The 25,608-nt window shown below is 44.9% G+C and overlaps 1 protein-coding gene across 13 annotated transcripts in view; it reads left to right on the top strand.

The window, feature by feature from the left end:
• The window catches only part of ATXN7L1 (ataxin 7 like 1), a 225,261-nt gene that overhangs the window by 127,167 nt on the left and 72,486 nt on the right, over positions 1-25,608 (top strand). The window contains exons 1-2 of one of the 13 annotated variants that reach the window (XR_014781246.1): positions 23,025-23,148; positions 23,244-23,322. The exons of 11 other annotated variants lie outside the window; for them this stretch is intronic. The gene's annotated coding sequence lies outside the window, so the exon portion shown is untranslated. Of the gene's footprint in view, positions 1-22,814; positions 22,930-23,024; positions 23,149-23,243; positions 23,323-25,608 lie in introns of those variants that run through there. One more of the 13 variants, XR_014781245.1, reaches the window with a different exon arrangement.

Below are 25,608 nucleotides of genomic sequence, written 5' to 3'. Positions count from 1 at the left end.
CATGTGTGCTCATGCACGAGCATGCACACGTACTTCCCAGCTTTATCTTCATTAACATCTGAGGGCAGAAGAGGACCCTTGACTGAATTAGAATGTGTCAGAAGTATGATGAAGAACAACTCGCCACAAGAAGCCGTGAGCAATGCAGTTGGAGTATTTGGGCAAATGAGAACTATTTAGGAACCCGTGTGTGTGTGTGTGTGTGTGTGTGTGTGTGTGTGTGTGTGTGTGTGTGTGTACGTATACACACATCTAAAAAGAGGGCACACTAGTTCCTTCTGCGAGAAACAGCTCACGGATAGCCTGCCAGTTCTCATCACTGTGAAGAGGGTCCCAGAAGCCAGCTGGGTTCAAGAAGGGTAGCTACATTCAGTACTTGCAAGAAGTCCATAGCCAGCCATGTTGTCCCAAGCTGAGCAGGCAGCAGAAGGGAAAACAGAGCCTGTGGGCTGTGTGTCTGGCTGGGCAGAGCTGCGCGCCTGAGGCTGCCAAGCAGCCCCTGGGATGTCTTCCAAGCTTTCCTCCCCCTGTTTCCCCCTTCTGGGCTAGGGTGTTCATAGTTGCTACAAAAGAAGGTCTCAGAGGAATACACTCCTTCCATGCCAGCCTGTGTCGTACCGCTAGCCTGGGACAAAACCACATTGCTATACAGCAAGGACTTCAGGAGTGTGGATGGTCAGTGCTCCATATAAGAAAGAGGGGGACTCAGGGAAAGAGAGATGCTCCACAGCTTCATACCAGGTACTAGTGATGACCTGCCCAAGGCTCACCAGGCTCACTATCCCCCTTTAGTACTATTTTTTCTCATGGAAACTGTTGACCATGGTCAAGACCCACAGTCAGATATTTAGGGTGACTTCCATACCCTGATGTCACCCTGTGGTTCTCGTATGTGCTCTCTTCTTTGGGCCAGCCAGCTGCCCATTCGCCAGCTCATGAGAAATGAAGGGAAGGCCCCAAAGCTCAGGGAGCACTGTGTGACACCACCAGCCCTGGTCCAGCCATTCTTCACCTCCGGCTCTGGGTGCCTGTTGTGGTTCTGCCGTCCAGGCTGCTAGAGCGGGGAAGGCTCTGCTTGTTAGAATTTCTGTGGCTCAGAGGAAGGCAGCAGAAGGTATGTACTTGATGCTGAGCAAAACTTCTGATAGCCCAAGGTCTGAAGAAAATACAAAGGAGGAAATCCAACAGTGTCTTGGTCTGAGTGGACAGAGGTGGAGGTTACCCTTATCAGATCTTCCCAAGGTCTACCTTGGCTATCAGACAGGTAAACCACCAAAGAGCCTTCTAGTGACCTATAGACAATAGCTCCCCTGAGGTATAGAGAAGCACTGGGTTGCTGATGGGCCATGGGAGGTCTGTCTTCTTGGGATAACGTTCTACAGATATTAATGAATTAACTGTCTGCTTTGAGGAAGACTCCGCTGAGGAGGAATCCTGACCCAAGGGCTATCTTATGGTCAAGATTGCAGGCTTGACTGGAGATGTAGCTAAGTTGGTAGAGTGTTTGCAACAAAGCCCTAATTTAATTCTCATCACTGAATAAAGCAGGTGTGGTAGCCCGGGCCTGTAATCCTAATACTTGGGAAGTAGACAGGGCAGAATCAGAAGTTCATGGCTGTCCTCTGCTACATAGGGAGTTTAAGGTCAGCCTGGATTTCTGGTAACCTGTCTCAAAAGAGGAAAATAAACACAGAGTCCCCCTCAGATATAGTCATAGGGGAGGGGAATAAGGGGAAAATGGGAGGGAGGGAAGAATGGGAGGATACAAGGGATGGGATAACCATTGAGATGTAACAAGAATAAATTAATAAAGGAGAAAAAAAAAGAAAAAAAAACATTTGAGCTGGTACCACTAAAATTATTAGAGCTTAAATTATAAAGGAGTGTCGGGAGGTTCAGAGCTGGAAGACAGATTCTACAGTTGCTCTGATGAGTTTCAGAAGAATCCCCAGTCAGTAGCATGAGCAAACAGAAGCTGCCTCCGTAGGTGCAGGCAGTGCGATCTAAGCGCCATGGAAGGGTTTTCTCAGTACCACCCTTTGCTGGAAAGTAGAAATCGCCTCCAAAGGCAAGTTCTCTCACTCTGCTTCTGGTTTTTCTGAAAGTCTGGGATTTTTTTTTTTAACTTCCTTCTGTGTTTGGAGCAGTCAAATCCTAACCCTCTAACACTTTCTCGACTGCAGGCCCATGCCCCATTTGAGTAGGTATCAGATTTGCTGGAAATATAATCCAGTCCTTCCGAGCCATGCCCCTCCTCTCTGAGAAGGCATCTCTGCCATTGTTCCTGGGGCACAGTGCACACCGCACCTTGGAAGTCTTTAGAATGTTACCTGGTGAGCCATAGAAAATTCTATGCATGAGCTTAGGAAGCTAAGAAAGACCCAAACCTGGCAGGAAGTCTGGGAATGGAGGCCTGAAAGTGTTAAATGGCTTCTCAGCCTTCTTAACCCTGCGACCTGAACCCCAACCATAAAATTATTTTATTGCTACTTCATCACTGTAATTCCGCTACTGTTATGAATTGTGCTGTAAATATCTGATATGCAGGATATCTGATATGCGACCCCTGTGACATGGTCATTTGATCCCTGTGAAATGGTCGTTGAGGGCCGCAACCCAGAGGCCACTTAGACAGTAACTGCCTTATAGAAAGCAATGGCTTTATCACTGACAGGAGTGTCAGGCGTGTCCATCACATGAGCCCTCAAGAAAGGGCCCATTCACAGGGACCCTCACCGACTGAGTGTGGAGAAGTAAACCAGGCACTGTGGTTGAGAGAAGAGAGAATGGAGGCCAAATCACAAATTCTCCATCAGCCACACCCGTCTCTTCTCCTTCATTTCCCTCTGCATATCTACCCTTCAGATCCTGGTTTTAAAAAGACCGCCCCCCCCTGCCCCCCCCCCCCCGCCCCAAACAAAACAAAACCAAAAAACCCAACAACTCTCTGTTTTAATAGATCTAAAAATCCATGAGCCCAGTGACTGTGGTAAACAGGTCTGTCAACTGATCCTTCTCATGTGGGAATGAGGTAACGTGGAGACAGCAGACAACTTGATACCTGACGTCACTCATCACCTGTCTGTACTGTCTGTCTTCACATCCCTATGGAAGAGACCGCTGTGACGTCAGAGCCCTCTCAGACAGATCCTCCCACCCCAGCCTCTGTTCCTGGGCTGCAGCCCACTTGCTTCGACTTCCTGTTTTAGTTTTGAATCATTGCAGCCCGAGCCAAGCACGTGGCGAGGCATGTGGGAATGGTAGGCAGTGACCTGAGTGCCTGACCCGCATCTAGTCCCCAGGCTTGGCCCTGGTGGAAGGTGGCTCCCCGTCTCCCTTTTACAGTCATCACCCTCTCCTTCCAACCCGGCTGGCCCCACTTTGCGCTTCTACAGTTCACAGAAAAGAAGGCTTCCCTGGCCTGGGAGGTCTGAGTCTGTGACAGTGGCCACCAGTCTGGGGATTGCTCAGATGTCTTTGGATTGGTGAGTAGTGCAAAAACAGGCCTTCCTGGCTCCCTTGCTGCTTCAGCCCTCTCCTCCCAGGAGCGAAACTGGATCCTGTCTTTCTGGTTTCCTATGATCGCTTGGCTAATTCTGGGTGGTGCCCTGGAACTCAGAATTCAGACCCCCCCCAGATTGCAGTTTCAATCCAGACAAGAACTTCTGCACAGTGCCCTGCCAAACCTGTGGACCCGGGGACTGGACAGCTGTACTCCAACTCTCTGGTCCACCCAGGTGTCCTCTTTCCAGCTGCTGGGCCCAGGAGGAGACAGGAAGTGACTTATAAAGGTTCAGAAGTGCTCCTCGGCTGTGACCTGACATTTGTTGTTGTTGAGGTTGCTTTAAAAGGAGGTGGTAAAATGAGAGTTCTATGTTTATTCTCTTATAGTTAATAAAAATCTGATTTCACTTTTACTGCACACTACCCCCCCACACACCACACTAGTGAGCTAGTTAATGTTGACATTGACATCCCATAGTTGTAAGTCTTGTTAAGTCAGTTATGGTTTTCAATTTGTGACTTAAAATAGTAATATTCATGCTGGGTGTGGTGGCACAGGCCTTTGATGCCAGCGTTCAGGAGGCAGTGGCAGGCAGATCTCTGTGAGCTCAAGGCCATCTTGGTCCACATAGTGAGTTCCAGGACAGCCAGAACTATGTAGAGAGACTTATCTTAAAAAAAAAAAAAAAAACCACCACCACCACTGCTGCCACCACCACCATCACTACCACCACCATGGCCACCACCATCATCATAATGAATAAATAATATATTATTTTCTTTTTTTAATTTTTCTTTGTTTTGTTTTTTTTTGTTTTTGTTTTTGTTTTTGAATAGGGTTTTTCTGTATAGCCTTGGCTGTCCTGGACTTGCTTTGTAGACCAGGTTGGCCTAGGACTCACAGAAATCCATCGGCCTCTGCCTCCCTGAGTGCTGGGATTACAGGTATGCACTATTGCACCCAGCTATAAGTAATATGCTTAATGTACAAAATTCTTACAGATTAATGACGAAAAGGGACTATACTAAATAAAGAAGAGATATGAATAGACAATTCACAGGAGATGAAACTCAAGTGGCCAATTAACATGAAAAATGTTCAACCACACTAGTGATCAAAAACAAAAATTAAAACAAGCACAGAATATTTTTCATCTAACAAAGTGGCAAATGTGTGTGAATTACTCTCACCCAATTTTAGCAAGAAGCAATCTAGACTCTCTGCCAAGCTAGTGGGGATATAGAAAGGGCTCCTGTTTGTCAGGTCTAGGGCCTAGAATTTATATAAGAAAATAAAGAGATGCTGGATGGTGGTGGCACATGCCTTTAGTCCCAGTACTTGGGTAGCAGAGACAGGCAGATCTCTATGGATTAAAACCAGCCTGGTCTACAGAGTGAGTTCCGGGACAGCCAAGGCTATACCATGAAACCCTATCTCAAAAATAAACAAGCAAGTAAATAAAGAGAGATATGTAAGTATGAGATTGTTTCTAGAAGCTGGCCATGGTGACTCATGTCTGTAATCCCAGCACTCAGGAGGCTGAGACAGGACTCCCTAGAGTTTGAAGCCAGACTGCAATAAATAGTGGGACTGTTTAAAAAATGTTTTCACTAAAGAATTAGCCCTCAAAGTAAAAGCTTGCAACTAGTCTCAATGCCAAACACACAATAGGGGCTTATTTATACTAAGTAGTATCTAAAATATTTTTAAAGTATTACCATAACATTAAAAAAAAGTCCTTGATATGATACAAAAAGGTCAAAGGAGGGATACTCACACGATCACATTTATTTTTATTTTATTTATATGTATCCACATTTTACCTGCATGAATATCTACATACCGAATGTGTCCTTGAAGAGGCCAGAGAGGGCATTGGATCCCCTGGAACTGGAGTTACGAATGGTTATGAGCTGCCGTGTGCATACTGGGAATCAAACCCTGGACCTCTGGAAGAGTAGTCAGTGCTCTCAACTGCTGAGCCATCACTCCAGCCCTGAACCACATTTTAAAAATTATGTACATATGAAAAAATTCTTGAGAACTTGGCCTCATGTAGTCAAGAGTGAACTTGAACTTCTGACCCTCCCACCTCTGTCTCCCAAACCCTGAGATGACAAGCACATGCTTTCACACACAGTTTACATGGTGTTGGAGTAAAGCAGAAACCGTGGAGGAGGATGCTTGATTGCTGGTTTTCTTGTACAGCTCAGGGCTACCTGCCCTAGAAATGGCGCAGTCTGGAGGGGCCCAGCTGCAACTGCACATGCTAAGAATCAAGACATACACAGACCAATTCATGTAGACATTTCTCTCTCTTCCTTTTCTCCCTCCCTCTCCCTCTTTTCCCTTCTTCCTCCAACAAGGTCTCATTATATAGCCCTGGCTGGCCCGGAACTTGCTATCTAGACCAGGCTGGCCTCTAATTCAGAGATCCACTTACCTTTGCCTCCCTAGTTCCTGGGATTAAAAGGCTAGGCCACCATGCTTGGCTTAATCTTTCCTTCTCTGATCACTAGGCTGTGCTAATTTGACAGTTACAGCTAACCAAGACAGATCAACCCAGAAATCCTGCACGGTGGGTGAGCTCTACCACTGCACTACAGTTCCAGTACCAAGAATGTATATTTTTAGTCAAAATGGTGTGGGGACTGGGTGAGTTTTATTTTCTTTTATACTATATCTGAATTTTCTAAGTCTCTATTATACACTTGATGTTTTTATAATTCAGTGTTAAATTAATAGGTATTCATTTAATTTTGCGTCAGGGCCAGACTTAAGGTATTTCAGAACCCACCGTGGTTTGATTGTTGTCTAAAAAGGGTTGAATCTTAAAAAGGATCAGAAAACAGCCAAGTTCTATATGAAACAGCCTATCCTTTCGGAAGTCTCTAAATGCTGAAAATAATAATGAAAAACAAACAAACAAACAAACGATGTCTGTGCAGGATTTCATTTTGCCACCTACATCCTTTTATTGAAATTTCTCCTCACAGAAATGAGGAGTAACTGCTGGCCTGCCACAGTGGAGTTTTTATTTATATAATGAAGCTTGCATTACATTTTTTTCGTTATCTTAAAAAAATTCTCCTTTCACTTCTGCCCATACCCACCTCTTCTGACTGAAAAGCAGATTTCATGATAATATCTGAGGGAGGGTCATCTTCAGATGACTCAGGTGTGCTGTGTCGTAAATGTCCCAAAGTCTTTCCTCTTCCTCTTCCAAGTCCCTTTCAGCCTTTCCTGGCCACCTTATTACCCACTATTTGAGGGAGAATGCTCCTCCCTCCCTCCCTCCCTCCCTCCCTCCCTCCCTCCCTCCCTCCCTCCCTCCCTCCCTCTCTCTCTCTCTCTCTCTCTCTCTCTCTCTCTCTCTCTCTCTGTGTGTGTGTGTGTGTGTGTGTTTGCTGAATAGTAATTCCAGGCCATGGGGCACACTAGGATCTACCTGTGAGCCCTCCACTGGAGAGAATGACACCACCCCAAAACCCAAGGGGTGCAATGGAAGATGAAGGCTGTGGGACTGTTTGGGTTGCAGTGGCCCTGCTTACTAACGAGTAGCCCAGGTGAGCTGCAGAGCCTCTCTTTCTGCGCATGCTTACTCAATCTTGAAAGTAAGGATTGTCACAGCAGCTACTACTACACAGAGCCGTGGGGATTAGCAGGGCTAAGCCATGTGAATTCCTTAAAATGGATAGTTCTTAATCAGGGTTTGCTCTAATTAGTTTTATATAAACTGTGATGGCCTGGGGTGAGGTGCGCTTCTTCAACTCAGACGCTTTGAGATCTTGTCTAGGATGCTTCCCTAAGCAGTGGTCAGGCCTTCATGTCTCTCCAGGCAAGAAGGGATTGTTGGACACCTGGATAGCACCTTGCTGTAGGGGACAGTAAATTGCTTGGATTCAAAGGCTTACTCCCTGGGCCCTCCAGACTTGGGTGTCTGATGCCTACAGGCGTTGTGCTATGTATCTGCCATAGTTCAGGTAGGGAGCCAGTAACAGGGTCCTGTGCCAGCTAGCCTGTCCCCCTTGGGCACTGAGTCACGTGTATAACCACTGTGCCTGTTACAGTTCAAAGACCTAAAGCCTAGCTTCCTCTCCATTGCAGCTCCTTCTTTAACTGAAACCCCCTCACTGGAATGTGACTGTGACACAGGGTGCTGGAAGTTGTCCTTGGGACCCCTGGGCAGTAGCCTGAGCCACCTGTGTTTTTGACTGTCGTGAAGACCCTAGGTTCTGGCAGTGGTCCAAAATGCACACTATGTTGTAGTTGCCCTCAGCCAGCCCAGCACCTTGTTCAGTTGTAACGCTATAATTAGATAGTGCTGCTCAAGGATGGTCCTTAGGCACTGATATCCCTGGACGGTCTAAGATGTACATTTTGTTTGTTATTCAGGAATGGGAAGAGTAGTATTTAGGAATTGATTCAGGTCAGTTGGCACTCACATGCATAACAAGACAGTTTGCTTTTCCCAGTTCCCAAGAGGTGGGGCATGCTGTGTGTGCAGGTCCATATAGGAAATCAATGGCCCTATTAGGAGGCTGGGGCAGAACAAAGAGAAGATAAAGGCTGACGCTGTTATTGAAGTTTCCAGAGAAAGGAATAGGCCGCGCAGAGAGAACTGGGTTAGAACTGACTAGTCTGAATTATCAAAGTGGGCTTTTAGTGTAAAGGCTGTCTTGTCCCTTGTTGTCTGGGACCTGACCTTAGGGTGCCTAGGGGAGGGAATAGTGACCCAGAATATAAGATGGGTAAAGCAAGCAATTGAAGGCTGGAACTATGAGGTTTGCATATGCCAGACGCACTTGCAGGCCAGTCCTTTGACCTTTCCAGAAATTCATAGCCCTGGATAGAACAGGCCTTAAAATGGTAAGACATGGGGCTAGAGAGATAGCCCAAAGATTAAGAGGATCAGATGCTCTTCCAGAGGACCCAGGTTTAAATCCCAGCACCCACATGGAAGCTCACAACTGTCTGTAACACCACCACACAGACATACATGCAGGCATAACACGAATGTACATATTTTTTTTTAATGGCAAGACATTAGACATACAGAAAAACAACACAGTGTGACAAGAATGCATTGGCCCGCAGATTCTAAGACTGCATTTTAAACAACGTCCATGCCTAAAATCTGAGAAGCTCTGCTCTAGGACACCTGCTGGGATGTTGGGTATTGTGAACAACGGGAGTTTTAAGTTGCTCTGTACACAATTTACAACAGTGACTATGGGACTGTGAAACTAGGGACATCCCAAATGGGGTGAACCCTTAAATGTAGAGCAAAGGGAACACCCTACCATGTGCCTTCCACTTCTTGGGTGTATGCTATAACCTTTTGATAATCGTGAATGATGAGCACCCCATTTTTGCTTAGCACAGTGCACAAACAGACAATATAAACCTATTTATGCATTTATTTATATAACAAAACTTATTTATGAGTAAGGAAACTTAGGAGATAATCAGAAGATAAAGATAAAAAGCCAATAGTTAAATCTCATTTCACAGGGGCAAACTTGATCAATACATTATTCAGTGATACCCAGCTTCCTTCACCATGAAATGGGAAACCCTCAGTTTTTCTGAGAGGCAAAATAATAATAATAATAATCTCTCTCTCTCTCTCTCTCTCTCTCTCTCTCTCTCTCTCTCTCTCTCACACACACACACACACACACACACACACACACACACACACCCTGGCTGACCAGTGTGTCTCACAGTTATCATCACAAGCTTTCAACTAGGAGTCCTGCCTGGTACTTGTGGATGGATGAGACAGTTAGCTACAACAGATTGGAAGAGAAGCTTGAAAGAGTCCAGTATTTGGGAATAAGGGAAGATGTGAAATCATTGCATTGAATCTGTTTGTTAGGTTTTAATTTGTTATTACTCTGAGGGGGTGGGGTGGGGTCAAACTCTCCAGATCCTCCTATTAGACAAGTGCTCTGCCACTGAGCCGCAGCTCTGCACCCCATCCCCAAACCCCCAATCCCATCTTCTAAGGATAATGACGAGGAGCCACAAAAGGCTGGTAACTTGCAGGAGGCTTTGGGACTCCAGCATAGGGGCAAGACAGCAGGATTCAAGGCCAGCCATTGCCCAAGGCTCTCTGCGGGAGTCTCCCCTCCTCCTGCTTCCTCCCATCTTGCCACAGCATCCTCTTCCCTTTAGATCGGAGCCAAAACCTTGTGCCCGGTCCGCCAGTGCTGACACCAGCAGCCGTGGATTTTATTTCTGTGCTTTATTTATTTACAACGGCCTTGTTGTAAATGGATTTAAGGCTTTCTTGAAAGTTGCAAGCAGCAGAGAAGGATGGATTAAATTGCAAGTAACTGAGAAAGAGGAGACAAAGGGATTCACAGTTTGCAGAAACCTGGCCATTGCCCCCCTCCCTGGGCTATTGCCGTGGGATGTCCAACTACTAAGTCAGAGAGATGGGTGACCATTGTTAGGCTTCTGTTCCTTTTTCTTCAAACACCAGCTGATTTTTTCAGGCTGGTTTTAGGAGATCTCCCCCTTTGGTGACAGACTCTCTTTGAAATGGCATTGAGAACCTTAGGGATTCTCTGGAGGAGGCCGTGTTTGCAAGTTTGACTGGTGTGTTGATTGTGGCAATAGCAGAGGTGTTGTTATAGCTGTTTGTTTGAAGCCAAGCAAGAAAGCAGAGCTCGGTTTTACCCAGAACCTTCAAAACATTAGATCCATCCAGAACACTTGCCCCTTGGTGCTGTTTCCTCTTCTCACACAGTGTGAGGAATTCAGCCCAGGGCCTCTTGCATGCTAGGCAGGCCCTCTATCTCTGAGTCTTCCTGCCACATTGAGATACCCTGCAGGCTGTGCTGTGAAGAAGAGGCTCAAATGCAGCCAGAACCAGTGCCCAGGCCTTTCCCCATTGCCTGTTCATTCATCAATCCTCTGGGTGGCTTTGAACTCAAGTCTAACAATTCATGAGTCCAACTTTCTCAGTGCTCTCCTCCCAGCTCTCAGGACCCCTGCCTTACCCACAGACAGGCCTTAGTTGAGCAACTTGACACGCCTTGAGTCCAACCCCAGGTCTAGACTGCTTCCTCGATTCCTTTGTTTCAGAAAAATCCAAGCCAGAATCCAGCCAGAAGCTCAGGATATGAGGCTGCTGTGGCCTTGGAGACATTTTGAATGTGTCTTCATGGATGTCCCTGTAACTGGCATTGTTTAGATCCAAGGCGCTAAATACTCTGCAGGTCACAGGATGACAATTCCACTCCATGCAGAATTGGTCCACCTAAAAATGCTGGATGCATTCCTGCTGGTAAGCACTGCTAAGAAGGCAAGAAAACTCCATATTTACAGCTGAACAGTAGCATCAGGACAGTCATCTGCAGGCTTCTTGGTTTATGCCCAAGAGTTTACTGGGAGGAAATCACTGAATTATTTTTATCTACACAGTGTGGTCAGAAAGAATTACATTCTGCAGGGTCAGGCTCTGCTGGGAATAGTTTATTTCATTAGGCTAGAGTCCCACAGTCTGATCAAGCTGGAGCTCTCCTCGGGTCATTTGTTGGTCTGTATCTGTGACTCAGTATGTTCTTTGCTTAAGTGGACAGCCCAGAGTTAGCGAGGGCTCCACGAACTGCCATCATGGTGCATACACCATGAACACCCGAGGGATGCTGGTGGCCAGCGCTGCATCTTTGAGCAGGAACTAACAGGCTGTGTTTGGAAACTGAGCACTCAGAATTAAATAGTCCATGGCCTCTCATAAAACACCAACTATGACACTCTTAGGCTCAAAAATCATTTTAAATCCAGTGACTAAGAGAAATAATTAAGGTTAGCTAGCCCTCAGACCTCTGGAGACTGGTGCCTGTGACCTCTGCTTTTTCTCTTCTTTTCTATAGATTGGTTAATTAATTCCTGATTTATTCATTCATTATCTAACACATTCGGAGTGCCTGTTAGTGCCAGCACTGAAATTAAGTCCTCCACACAAGCTCTTTATGGTGTAGTGAAAGGGGCCAAATCCATCCATCAGCGCAGAGCCACATGCAGGGCTGAGGAGGAGATGAGCACAGTGTGTTCTTTTAAAAAATATTTTAGAAGCAAAGCATGGGGGGCACACACCTTTAACCCCAGAGGCAGGAGAATCTCTGTGAGTTCAAAGCCAGCCTACTTAGTGCATTCCAGGCCAGCCAGGGCTACATATATTAAGATCCTTTCTCCGAAACAAAACAAAAACCCTACAAAATATTTTAACATTATTATCGCATGTATTTATTTATATTCTTTATGGTAAGGGGTGTGCTTATGTCACGGTGCATGTATAAAGGTGAGAGGGCAACACTGGGGAGTCACTTCTTCCTTTCTACCATGTACGTCCCTGGAATAAAACTTAAGTCATCATGCTTGGCAGCAAACATCTTTACCATCTGAGCCATCTCACCCACCGTGGGAAGGGAATTTCTTGTGAGGCCAGGCAGAGGTACAGATGGCAGGAATCTACAAGGTATCCAAAATGTGTTAATGTCTGAGATGGGTCTTGCAAGGAAATAAGATGTTAACCAAGGAAAGAGATGGCCAGGCACTCTGGGGAAAGCTACACTGTACCAAGTCACAGAAGCATGAAGCTCGGGATTTGGTCATCTAGATTGGCAGGTGGAAAGGGTGCATGCAGGAAGACCATACAGAGCCCGAGTGCCTGTTGGGCTGGAGACATGCAGGAGCAGCAGCAGCAGCAACAGATTCCCAGGGACTGATCTCTTCTGCAGCTCTAAGAGGTCGTTCAATATCTCTCATGACCGCATGCCAATCAAAATAATTAGAAGTGAAAGAACTAGTAAATTGGCTCATCTATTCCAACATCCTTTTAGTTTTTCCATCCCCCAAATGCTTTTGGTAAAATGTGTTGAAGTGCCAACAAAAGATATGCACAGCATAAAGTGAGTAGATTTGCTTAGGTGGTAGAACATTTGTCTAATATGTGTCAGGCCTGGGGTTTGATCCCAGCATGGGGATGAGGGACATGGAAGAGAGTAGGGTGGCAAAGGAAATATTTTTCAATTTCTAAATGTTCGATTTTTCTGGAAGGCGGAGCGAGGCAGCATTGGAGAACGTGCTCTAGTTTGGAATCTAATGGACCTAACTTTACAGATGGAAGTTTTAACTCTCTGAATCTGAACATGGACGTGCTAGTATCAGTCTGCATTTTCAAAAGGATAAAATAATGGAATTCCAGTCCTTTTTATTTTTTTTATTTTATCTGACTAGCTTTACTCAGGGCAAGCAACGGATTATAATCTGTACACACCTGATGTCACTAATAGAATGAAAATCAACCACAGCACTTAGACTGTTGAAGTAACAGAATTCCATTTCATTTAACTTACCCAGTAGGCAAGCCTGTAGTACTTTTTAGGAGGAGGGGCTTACAGAATACGTTATTGAAGAAGACAGAGGCTCAGCATATGATAGAGAGGAAGATGCACAGAGGGGTCCCTTCCTTACCGACTTCGCACCCACCAGTGTTTGCTGTGCACTGCCCTGAGGGGTGGTCTGACCTTGAGGAGCTCAGAATCTTCTGGTAGAAAACAATTGAAGCATAAAAGATTCGAGAAGACTGACAGGATGAGGGTTTTAGTTTCTCTCTGGCCACCTCACTACCTGGTTTAAGGAATGTGGAGGTAGGCTCACTTCTGATATAAACCTGGGGACAAGCAAAACCAACAGCTTCACAGATATGGCTAGTTCAACCTGCTCCATAGACTTGGTAGAGATCCAGCCCTCAAGAAAGGTCCACCAGAGGAGCTCCAGGGACACTCCACAGAGAGGCACTGTTTTCTGAGCACAGCTATAGTGAATAGTCCTGACTGAGTGGCTGGACTCTGGGCTGCATCCGGAGCCATCCCGCCGGACAGTGAACAAACCTTCGGTGTTCTGGCGCACTGTTGATACAAAAGTGGCCTTGAGGGCTTCTGAGAGGGACTTTACCTTGAATACCTTTATTTCACCACTGAAACACATTTCAAGTAGGCAGGGTAGGACACACCTGCAATCTCAGCACCCCAGGGGTAAAAGCAAGAAGATCGGTTCAAAACCAGCCTGCAATACATGAGAGTCTGCCTCAAATACTAATAAATAAAAACCCATTTCTAGCATACACTGTACTATGCAGTGAACTTGACCAGTGAAATCTGTAGTGTTGGCCAAAATGCAGAAAACCCTAAAGAAGTCACTTTTGTACTGTGTCCCATTTTGATGACTTCCAGGTGCCCAATTCTGACTTTGTAATTCTTGAGGCAGTGGGAACTGATGACCTAGTGATGACCTAGCCTAGCCTAACTTTATTGTGTCCACCCAATAAATCACAAAATATATCTCTTTGCTTTTGTCTATGTTTATTTTATACACTTTTTAAAAATGAATTTTAAGTATCATACCCCTGTCTCACATCTCTATGTTATCATAAGATATGGCGTGTGTGTGTGTGTGTGTGTGTGTGTGTGTGTGTGTGTGTGTGTCTGTGTGTGTCTGTGTCTGTGTGTTTAGTTATATCTTAAGTTGGCCAATGGTCCATCCACTCAGCATCTTTTGCTTTCAAAAGTATCCAATAAGGACAAGAAAATTGCTCTTCCTGTTTCTAGAAAGAATTCAGAAATCAAGAGAGATGGCTCAGTAATTAAGATCAGTTGCTGTTCTTGCAGAGAACTGGGTTCAAGTCCCAGTGCCTACGTGGTGCCTGACAAACTGCACCAGAGAACTCAACACCCTCTTCCATCTTTGTTGCGGCACATGGTGCACAATAATCGCGGATAGACGCACACACATGCACATAAAAAGAATATTTTTTAAAAGAAGGATTTAGTGCCGCATAATCAAGAGGAGAGTATAGGAGAACAGGGAGTGGATCCTGTGTCGAAAACAGCCTGTGCGCTTGAGCCAGTTGCCTACCTGGGTAAATCTTGGCTTCATCCTCTGCAAACAGAATAATGACGTCACCTGCTGGAGCGCCCACCTCTAGCTGAGTCTGTAGGAGATAACAAGTATCTCAAGGATGCTCATGAACACTGAGGCAAACAGGACTAGCTAGGGCTATGGGTTATTGTTGTTGCAGGGCTATGGGTTATTGTTGTTTTTGTTGTTGTTGTTATTATTATTATTATTGTTATTATTATTATATCTTAAACCAGCATTGTTTTAGCCCAGTGTGGTAGTGAATGCCTTTAATCCCAGTACTATGGAGTCAGAGGCAGGCAGATCTTAAGTTCTAGACCAACCTGGTCTACCTAGCAAGTTCCAGGCCAGCCAGGGACATAGGAGGCCCAATCTCAACGTAAAAACACATTGTTTGACTTGAATCAGCTGTGGTGTGGCATAAACTTGTTTCAGAGCACAGATATGTGAATTCCTAGACTTTTCTTCCTGTACAAGAGAGTAGTCTGTAGCCTGTGTATGCCGCAGAGGTGACCAGCAAATCTGTCCATGTGGCATCTAATAGCACCATAAAATAGGTTTGTTTTGTTTTGTTTTTTAACTTACCTCCAGTTTGTGGTTTGGAGGGTGTTTTATTTTGCTTGCTTGTTTTTGAGACAGGCTCTCACAGTTGTAACCCAGGCTGGCCTTGAACTGCAGTCCTCTTGCCTCAGCTACCCAAGTACGAGCATACCCACGTGCTACCGTGCTTAGCTTCAAGCGGACCTTCTTTACGAGCAGAAATCTTTTTTTTTTTTAAGATTTATTTATTATCATGTACACAGTGTTCTGCCTGCATGTACACCTGCAGGCCAGAAGGGGGCATCACATCACATTACAGATGGCTATGAGCCACCATGTAGTTGCTGGGGCTTGAACTCAGGACCTTTGGAAGAGCAGGAGGCGCTCTTACCCACTGAGCCATCTCTCCAGCCCCAGCAGAACTCTTTTGAAAGCTTAAGCTAGCTGGGGTGTCATGGGATACCAGTGAAAGCCGTGCCCAGGTAGGTCCAGTTTTGCATAACAACTTGGAATTTTTTTTTCAAAGTAAAAGTTACTTTTGTCCTTATTATAAAAGAAAATGTCTGGCACTGTGTACATCTTAGATATATACAACTTTAAACTGCCAATTAAACACTGAAGAGTAAAAAGTTTAGTCATGGATTTCAGAATGAGTTCTAGGTCACACTAAGGTTCAGAACTGGGCAGGTGACATGGCTCAACACTTGCTGCCTGACAGCTTCAGTTCAATCCTGGGGGCCCACATGGAAGAAGAGAACCAACCCTATCAAGTTGTCCTTAGACCTACACACACACACACACACACACACACACACACACACACACACACACACCAAAATAAATAAACACTTTAAAACTTAGAAGCTACCAAGAAGAATTTTTTTTTAATTTTTTAGAAAGAAATTTTACTGTGGAAGTTGCCAAAGTTTCAGAAAAAAAATTTTTAAGTATATTTTGGCATAAAACATTTTGGCTTTTCCTATGGGTGTCTGTGTTGTACATAAATGTCTATATGCATATATATTTTTGAGACAGGGTCTCATTATATATCCCTGAATATGCATATATTTTATATTTTCAAAAGTAAAAATGGAATCCTCTTACAGACTTTGCTTTGAGGCCTGCTCTTTTTTTCATGTAAAATTATTGTGAGGGGCTGGTATGCAACTTCATGTAGAAGGCCTGCCTAGCATGTGTAAAGCCCAGCGTTCTGTCCTCAGAGGTAAATAAAAAAATTATTGTGGACACATTCAGAAAATAGAGATGACCACCATCGTGTTTATAGCTTCCTGGCATTCCATTGAATGCATATGACAATAATTTGCTTAGCCAGAGCCTAATTGCTTTTTACTCAGGCTTTTTAGGGACACCATATTTACCTTTTTTTTGCTAGATAAAAATAATAATAAATGAATACATCAGTTTGCCTACCACACATCCTTGGTGGCTGAAGGGTAGGCCAGGAGGAGCTAAAAATAGCAGAGCAAAGAAAAGCTACAGTGGAGAGCTAAGATACAGCAGTGCTGCTGAGGATCCGGGCCACTGTACACACAGCAGACCAGACCCATCTTTCCTAAAGCTCGCTGCCTAGAGCCTCCGTCATTTTCTAGCCCGAGCAGCCAGAGTCCCAAATCATCAGTTAACTCCATTCAGAAAAGAAGGTCGTGTGGGCGGGGGAGGTGTTCTCTGCTTGCAGATTCAATAGCACTTCAGCACCCTGACCTCTCACTGAGTAACTCGGTGGAAGCCAAGCCTAGAGCCTGTGCAGCTTGGAGCTGCACCAAATCGCCACATCCCAGCCCCACACCTAGTCATCAGACACCCTCAGGCTCCCAGAGAGCGATTTGCATGCTGCACACTAACAGGCTGATTGGCCTGCCTTCCAGTCTGGAGAAAAGAGGATTCTAAACCTCCAAAGGATGTAGAGGCAAAAAGAAGTGACCAGGTACAGGGAAATAAAAAGGAAGGGACGAAGGTGGGGGAGCTGAGGCTAATTGTGTGCAGGCCAGGGAGCTTGGAATGCTTCCTCGGTGTCTGCAAACTTTACTCCTCCTCATTTAATGAGTCCTGACCAGGATTTTAAACAATTAAAAAGAGGATGCCAAAGATATGGCTCGGGATTTAAAAGAACCCCCTTTGCTTTTGCAGCAACACATAAAATAAAATTAGTAAATCTAAAATTAAAAAACAAGAAGAAAAGTGAGATGGGAAGGGAAGGGAAGGGGAAGGAACAAAGAAAAGAAGGAAGGAAGGAAGGAGGGACAAGATACTGAAGACCAGTATTACTCTTGTATCCGAATGAGCACAGGGGATTGCAATGCAAAATTTCTCTCTTAAAGTAGATAGTGTCAGAATTTTCAAAGTACTGGTTTGGAGGCCTTGAAGTCAGTCTTACAGTAATAAATGCCTGAATACCACCTTGAAAAAATGTTCAAAGTTCAAAATATTTTTAAGAATTAAAAATAAATAAATAAAATATAAAAATAAAATAAAATAAAATCTTTAAAAAAATGTTCAAAGTTCAGTGTCCCTCAGTTTCTGGAGGATTGGTTTCCAGACAGTTGCCATTCCTGCGACCAAAATTCTCAGGCGTCCCAGTACAGTGGCTCAGGAAAGGTCTAGATTACTCAGATGTAGTGTTTGACTGCTGTGTGTAACGGTCTGGACTTGATTCCCAGCATCTGAAAAAGAATAGAAAGTGGTGTTTTTGCATAAGTCACATATTTCCTTTCATACAGCCCCGAGCATCTCTAGATCAGATCCACTACTTACTTAATCCCATGTCAGTGCTGGCAATGGTTGTACTACTCTCAGGGCAGAGCGTGGTGTACCTGTGACTTTCCCAATTCGGACCACACTTTGAAAAATACCTATTTTGAGGTGCTGGAGAGATGGCTTTGTGGATAAAGCACTTGCCATTCTTGCAGAGAACCAAACTTCTGTTCCCAGCTCCCATATCCGGCAGCTTAAACCTTCTGGGCTCCAGCTCCAGAGAATCTGATGGCCTCTTCTAGCTTCTGCAGGGACTCATCAACACACAGACACACACACACACACACACACACAGACACACACACAGACACACACACACACAGACACACACTCAATACCTGCTGGGTGGCGGTGCTGCACGCCTTTCATCCCAGCACTCAGGTAGCGAGGCAAGTAGATCCGAGTTTGAGACCTGGATATAGAGTGAGTTGCAGGACAGCCAGGGCTACACAGAGAAATCCTGTGTCAAAAAACCCAATAGAGGGGGCTGGAGAGATGGCTCAGCGGTTAAGAGCACTGACTGCTCTTCCAGAGGTCATGAGTTCAATTCCCAGCAACCACATGGTGGCTCACAACCATCGATAATGTGATCTGATGTGCATTGTATACATAATAAATAAATAAATCTTTTAAAAAAATTAAATTTAAAAAAAAAACCCAATAGATACATAGATAGATAGATAGATAGATAGATACACACATACATACATGCATGCATGCATGCATGCATACATACATACATTGTAGATAGACAGACAGACAGATAGATAGAATAAAAATAAAAATATCTAATTTGGCTGATACTTCCCTAACATGTAAATGCTCCTGAGATTCTCCACACCACAAAAGAAAGGAGGAAGGAAAGAAGATACCAATCAAAGTGGAACGCATGTAATGTATTCACTTTATAGGTTTGTGTTGTGATTCACATTTAGATTTTATTCATTCACTTGAAATGTAGTAAAAACACACAGCTAGGCTCCCGAACTGTGGCTAGGCATTGGCTGTAACTTCTCCAACAGAGTGCCCAGTTTACCCCACCCCAGCTTTTCCATGTGTTTCTGTGCGTCTACCTGCCCTTTCTTCATTCCCTTGCTGTGCTCATCAGACCAATCCCTGGAGCCATCCAGGACACAACAGACGTACTTTTCTCTCTCCTTACCATAAAGACCTGCTTACCTGGTACCAGATGATGTTTATAAGGCCAGACCAGTCCTTTCCCAGCTGCCTGCCTCCCCTGCTCAGTCTCCCTTCACTCAGTGTACCTCTCAGAGCATGGGCATAGGCGCCCATGTCATTTCCCTCTGTGCCTCAGCTGTCCAGGGTCTGATGTGTCAGTGGTGGCCAGTGGCTTTTTCTGGTCTGTGGTAGAGATGTCTTTGTTACGTATAATGTTGACTGCAGCACATTTCTGTCCATAGTGCACATCCTTCTGGTAGCCTGTTTCTACTAATTTACCAGCCATGCATATAAAGTTCCAATTCTCTCTCTCTCTCTCTCTCTCTCTCTCTCTTTTCTTCTTCTTCTTCTTCTTCTTCTTCTTCTTCTTCTTCTTCTTCTTCTTCTTCTTCTTCTTCTTCTTCTTCTTCTTCTTCTTTCTTCTTCTTCTTTGAGACAGGGCCTCTGTACATAGCTCTGGCTGTCCTGGAACTCACTATGTAGACCAGACTTACTGAGTTTCGCCTGCTTCTTTCCCTCCTAAGTGCTGGGATTCAAGACAGGCACCACGGTGTGGGCTGTATTTTTTTTTTTTTTTAGCTGTTCATTCATTCATTCATTCATTCGTGTGTGTGAGAGTGCACTCAGGCCACCTTACACACACATGTGAAAGTCAGGGGATAACGTTCAGTAGTCAGTTATCTGCCTCCAGCCCAAGGGTTCTAGCATTGGAACTCAGATGTCAGCCTTGGTGGCATCTCTCTGGCCCATTCTTCCCTAAATCTGACAGTGCTTACAAAAACATGTCCTACTTGTGAGTTTTATAAGAGTACTCTGGAGGAGTCATATGTCACCTGGCCATGCACACTTTGTATCTTGTAAGCAAACACATTATCTGGCCATGATTTCTGTTTGGCCCAGTGCTCAGACTCTTTCAGGCAGCATGGATGCAAATGCCGTGCCATTCCCCAAACAACCTCAAATAACTTCCCTCAAAATGAGTGTTTACAAGCCACAAGAGGCACCACATAGTCATCCCACACAACCACAGAGCCTTTCCAGCCAGTGGGGGCATGCGATTCCATAGTTCTGTCTGACCTGTGCTGCTCTGATTACACTCAATGTGAAGTCCAAATTGACACCCAGATTTCCTAGATTTTACTTCCCAGTATTTTTTGTAGTCTTTCAAGATAGAGAAAGATTCATGAGGAGGTGGCAAAACATTCTAGAAATTTATAATCTTCACTTTTTGTTTCTTTCAAGATAGGGTTTCTCTGTGTAGTCCTGGCTGTTGAGGAATTTGTTCTGTAGATCAGGCTAGCCTCAAACTCAGCTCCCTCCTGCAGTCAATATTCAGGATTCCCAGTGATGGCCCTAAGTCCTCAGTTCCTGACAGCCACCTTCATTTGTCTCTATTTAACCACAATGCACAACTTTCACCTCAAAGTGAAAAAGAGATCATTTATTCTGGAGCTAATTATGAGTGACCATGGCCTGGGAACACAGATTCAGGTTTCCCCAAATACTACATTCCAAAGTGGCAATAATAGAACAAAGACAATTACAAATCCAGATCTTTGCCAGCACATTGGTGGAATTATGAGGTAGGTGGGTCACTGCGAAGTGGGAAATCTCAGCTGTAGCCTCAGATGCTTTCCCAGGACATTCTTAGTCCTTCATTTAGAGGAAACTAGGGGTGTGTTTATACATTTCGAAAGAGTTACCGAATGGTTACAATGATGTTAGGTCACATACAGAGGAAGGCAATAAAGGGCCATGAGTGGAGCTAAATATGTCCCAGTATGGCTTGGCCCTGGGCCTGAGACGTTCCACCTTCTCCGCATCATTGAATCAGCTAATCAGTTTTATAGAAATTTCAGTGTGGGACAGCTCTTTCCAGGAACTTCCATTCCTACCTACAGACCAAACCTCCCGGTCATCTACAATCCCCGACTTCTACATCTCCTCAGGGAGATAACCAAGCCCCAGAGGAAACCTGCTTCAGGGCTCCCTAGAGCAGTCATGTCTTCTCTGCTGAAGCAATGACTATGTTCACTCAGCATGGAGAAGGAGCCAGTATGATGGGCACCTTTGTGGGATTAAGTATTTTCAGTGTTCTCTATTGAAGAAGAAAGAAGAAGAAGAAGAAGAAGAAGAAGAAGAAGAAGAGGAGGAGGAGGAGGAGGAGGAGGAGGAGGAGAACAGGAGAAGAAGAAAAGAAGACAAAACAAACAAACAAACAAGCAAAAGTCCATCTTTAAACTCTATGTTAAAAGATCTGCAAATCCAGAACCTGCTCCCCCTCCCTCCACTACTAGCAAAATGGACACACAGGCTTCCTAGTGTGCAGGTTTGGCAGGGCTGTTGGGCTACTCCTCTTCATGTTCTTCTTAGTGTAGGATTGGATGAGGAGCCAGGAATGACAGAGAATGAGCCTATAGGATCAGAGAAAGACAAGATGCAAACTGGGTGGAGAGGGTTGTCTTCCATTGAAACAACAGCTCTGGAGCACAGATGTATGAAGCTTGTCCTAGCAAGGAAAGAAAGCCTTCTGGGTGGTACTGGCAGGCCGCAATCTGCTGCAGAAAGCCACAGTGACAGGGAATGCCAAAAGGGGGGGAAAAAAAAGAAAGAAAGAAAAGAAAGGAGGTTTTACACATTTATAATTAACCTTCTTAGTTCTAGTATTCCGTTTTCTGGAAACATGATTCAGGCAAATAGGGAGGGCTGGGCTGGGAATGGGAGGCTGCAAACAAATCACGTAGCCTTCCTGAATCTCTCCCCAGTGACAATGGACTAACAGGGTTAGGGTAGTAGACTCCTTTCCTGGGTGCCTGGCTCCAGGGAAAGTCTAGCCTGTGTTTTCCTCCTTCAGAAAACAGTGTGAGAATAGCAGCTCTTGCTGTCCATCTCACAGGATGTTTCTAGTGACCAAGTCCTATGATAGATGTGACTTGCAGACACATTTGAAGTCTATCGAGTCAGATAGATAGTCATAGAAGATGAAAGATAGATAGAGAGAGAGAGAGAGAGAGAGAGAGAGAGAGAGAGAGAGATGGAGATGGAAGCTAGATAATACAAAAGGGTTGAGTCCTCCTCAAATAAAAATCTACATCCATGTCCCAGTTCTCATGGAATTTAGTTTTCCTAAATCCATAAGTAACTCTAAAATGTAATCTGGCTAATTGTCTTGGCCCTAAAAGTGAATAGTGTTTGGTGCATTCTGGGGAGGAGATGGAAATGCTCAGCCATGCTTCTTTTATCTTCTTTTGCAAGGTAAAAGCCCACTCCTTGTCATTGCCCACCAATGTAGACTCCAGCTTTGATTAGACAGACAACTGGTCCCCAGCATCCCTCGTTCCAAAGAAAGTCCTGAAGTAGCCTCAGGAGGCATGGCTCCATCTGGAACCAGGCCTCCAGTTTGTGGCCTCAGTCTGCATGCACACAGCAGGCAACTTGGAAGTCCTTTTATTGCACTTTAAAAAAATCATCTAATATGTCCCTTTCTTCTCCTGTGTTATTTGCCAACTTCCAGACTCCTAGAAATCCTGGGTATTTGCAAGTTCTCTAAACCAATCATATGGAGGATGCTTGAGGAAGCACCCAGTTCCTTCTTCCGATAACCACAACGTGTCATGTGACACCAACACAGCCCCATAACATAGCTTAATGTCGTCACTTTATCTGCTAACATCTACATTTTCAAGGTGCCAATCATTTGCTTTTTGTTACTTAGGTTCTTTTTAAAGTAATTAATTGTTACCCAGTTGCTTCAGGGCTCGCATAAACAGTTAACCAAACTCTCACTCGAGGCAGCCGTTTCGCTTTCTGCGCTTGTTGTTTTTGGCACTGGGTCAGTTCTATGAACTTCTGGTGTCCAACTGGTAGGACCTGAAACTCTGTGTTTAACAAGTGCCTGTAGTCAAAACAGTTGGCGTGTGCAAGCAAGGGGAGCTGGTACTGACTGCAGCCGATCAGCCGTCGGGTCGGGTCGTGCACTGTGCAGAATACCGAATCAGGTTGCTCTGTTGTGCAGCTGGGCTTTTGTTGTTGTTTCGTTGTTGCGGACTTTTTTTCTTCTCTCTCTCTCTCTCTCTCTCTCTCTCTCTCTCTCTCTCTCTCTCTCTCTCGTATTTTGCGATGGCATCTGTACTAAAGTGGATCACTTCAGGTTTCAAAAGTACAACATGTTTACAGTCGCCGTAGCATCAGATTAAGTTGGCAGCCCGAGTCAGTCTGTAAGTGGTTTTAGTTTACATTTCTTCTTCTAGCAGGCTGTTTTGCATAATTTTGCTGATCCTGGGTTATTTATAGACTTTTTTTTTTTTTAAAGAAGCGGGGATGTATGCAAGTTTCTGTTCCAACTGTAGAAAGTGAAATTCTTTTCTGCGCTGACAGAAGTGGCACTGAAGGTATGTGCAGCACGGGCCGTTATTGCTCGTGAAAATTAATTCCTCGGAAAGGTCACCTGATAGCATTCCCCAGCCACCGATGGCAGAGCCCTGGTGGCTGTCTTAGGTCGAGTTGTTTTCTTTGGGTTGTCACAAATGGAGTAGAATGAAAGTGATGATGCCATTTCCTCTGGGACGTTCCGAAAGGCTTGGGTATTGTTTCAAACCTCCGAAAGGAGTTTGCTGTGGTTGTTTTCTCAAACTCACGGGAGCGGTGTCATCTGGTGACCTGCAGCCTGTCCAGGAGCCAGTTGGCAAGTGACAGGGTCATAGGGGGGGAGGGGATGGCAGCAGGATGGCGGAAGGGAAGTTGGGTGGTTGGGAAGTTTGTTCCCACTGAAATGAGTGTAATACTGAGGTGTTGACAGCAGTGAAAAGACCGGCTACCAGCCACTTGCTGCAGGGCGTGCTCCCTCACACGTGACCTGGGCAGATTATGCGGCGTTGGGGGGGCTCCCAGGCAGGTTGGAGGGGGAACTAAAACTGGGCACATAAGAAAATGCTGCGCCAGAATTAGCACTCTATAAAAAGGGTTTTCCATAATATTGACTAGAGCCTTTAGCTAAAAATTGCTCTGCCTTGCCCACTGAATGGCTGCAAACCTAAATCAGCTCTTGACGGCCTACCTAGAGCACCCCCTCCATCTCCCTGGCTGCTGCTCCCGGAATCTGCATGGGTAAGTAGAATGCTCATCAGCGTAACGAGTGTGGAGTCCAGCCTAACGGTCCAGGAGGACGCTGGAAATGAGACACTTCATTGTGCAGCGGGCTAAATATTTTAAGCGAAACAAATCAAAAAGGAGGGAGAAAGCAATAAACAGCATTCAGGCCGGCTAGGGGAAGGACTTCAGAGGAGGCAGGCGCTTTCATCGCATAAGGGGGTTCCACACAGCTGCTTCCAAATACCACTGTTACCCGAACTTTTTACATGAGAAAAGACAATGAAACAGAAATTTCCAAAGTAGTAAGCACAGTTATTTAGCCAAAGCTGGACCTTGTTACAGCCACTTTACTGCTAAAATTTCTTATTTCTCTTGCATGTTTCACACATCCATATAAAAGTGTAAACTTTTTTTTGTCTCCTCTAACCTTGCAGTGTATAATGACAAAGCTAGCCTGCTCAGGTCTTCTACCGCCTGGCCCATGCCCTTCCTTCTTTCCTTTCTTTCTTTCTTTCTTTCTTTCTTTCTTTTTTTTTAATATTTTTTCAAAGATTTATTTCTTTTATTTAAAACATTTTTTATTAATTCATTCATATTACATCTCAGTTGTTATCCTATTCCTTGTATCATCCCATTCCTCCCTCCCTCTCATTTTCCCCCTACTCCCCTCCCCTCTGACTGTGACTGAGGGAGACCTCCTCCCCCTGTATATGCTCATAGAGTATCAAGTCTCTTCTTGGTAGCCTGCTATCCTTCCTCTGAGCACCACCAGGCCTCCCCACCAAGGGGATGTGGTCAAATATGGGGCACCCGAGTTCGTGTGAAAGTCAGTCCCCACTCTCCACTCAACTGTGGAGACTGTCCTGTCCATTGGCTAGATCTGGGTAGGGGTTCGAAGTTTACTGCACATACTGTCCTTCGCTGGTGCTATAGTTTGAACAGAACCTCTGGGCCCAGATCCGCCCTTCATAATGTTCTTCTTGTAGGTTTCTAGGACCCTCTGGATCCTTCTATTCCCCCATTCTCCCATACTTCTCTCACCTAGAGTCCCAATAGGATGTCCTCACCTCTATCCCACTTTCCTGATAAGTGAAGACTTTCATGGGACATGCCCCTTGGGCTAGTGTCCAGATATAAGTGAGTATATACCATTTGAGTCTTTCTGCTTCTGGGTGAACTCACTCATTATGATCATTTCTAGTTCCATCCATTTGTCCACAAATTTCGGGAATTCCTTGTTTTTAATAGCTGAGTAATATTCCATAGGGTAAATATACCACAGTTTCTTTATTCATTCTTCTACTGAGAGACACTTAGGCTGTTTCCATGTTCTGGCTATTATGAGTAAGGCCACTATGAACATGGTTGAGCATATGTCCTTATTGTGTGCTGGAGCATCTCCTGCATCCCCTTGCTTTTGTAGAGGACTGAGGATCGGGAATGTCAGGCCCGATCAGTCATCAAACCTCACCTGCTTGCTGCTGGGCACACTGGCTCCAGTTTGATGCTAAGCAGCCTTGTTCTGCCAGGTGTAGTGGTGCATGCTTTTAACGACAGCATCTGGAGTAGGAGGTAAGGTACAGAGG

Source organism: Acomys minous, assembly GCF_964271855.1.
Source record: "Acomys minous genome assembly, chromosome: 8".
Classification (NCBI taxonomy): domain Eukaryota; kingdom Metazoa; phylum Chordata; class Mammalia; order Rodentia; family Muridae; genus Acomys; species Acomys minous.
This window is presented reverse-complemented; position numbering and strand designations above follow the sequence as displayed.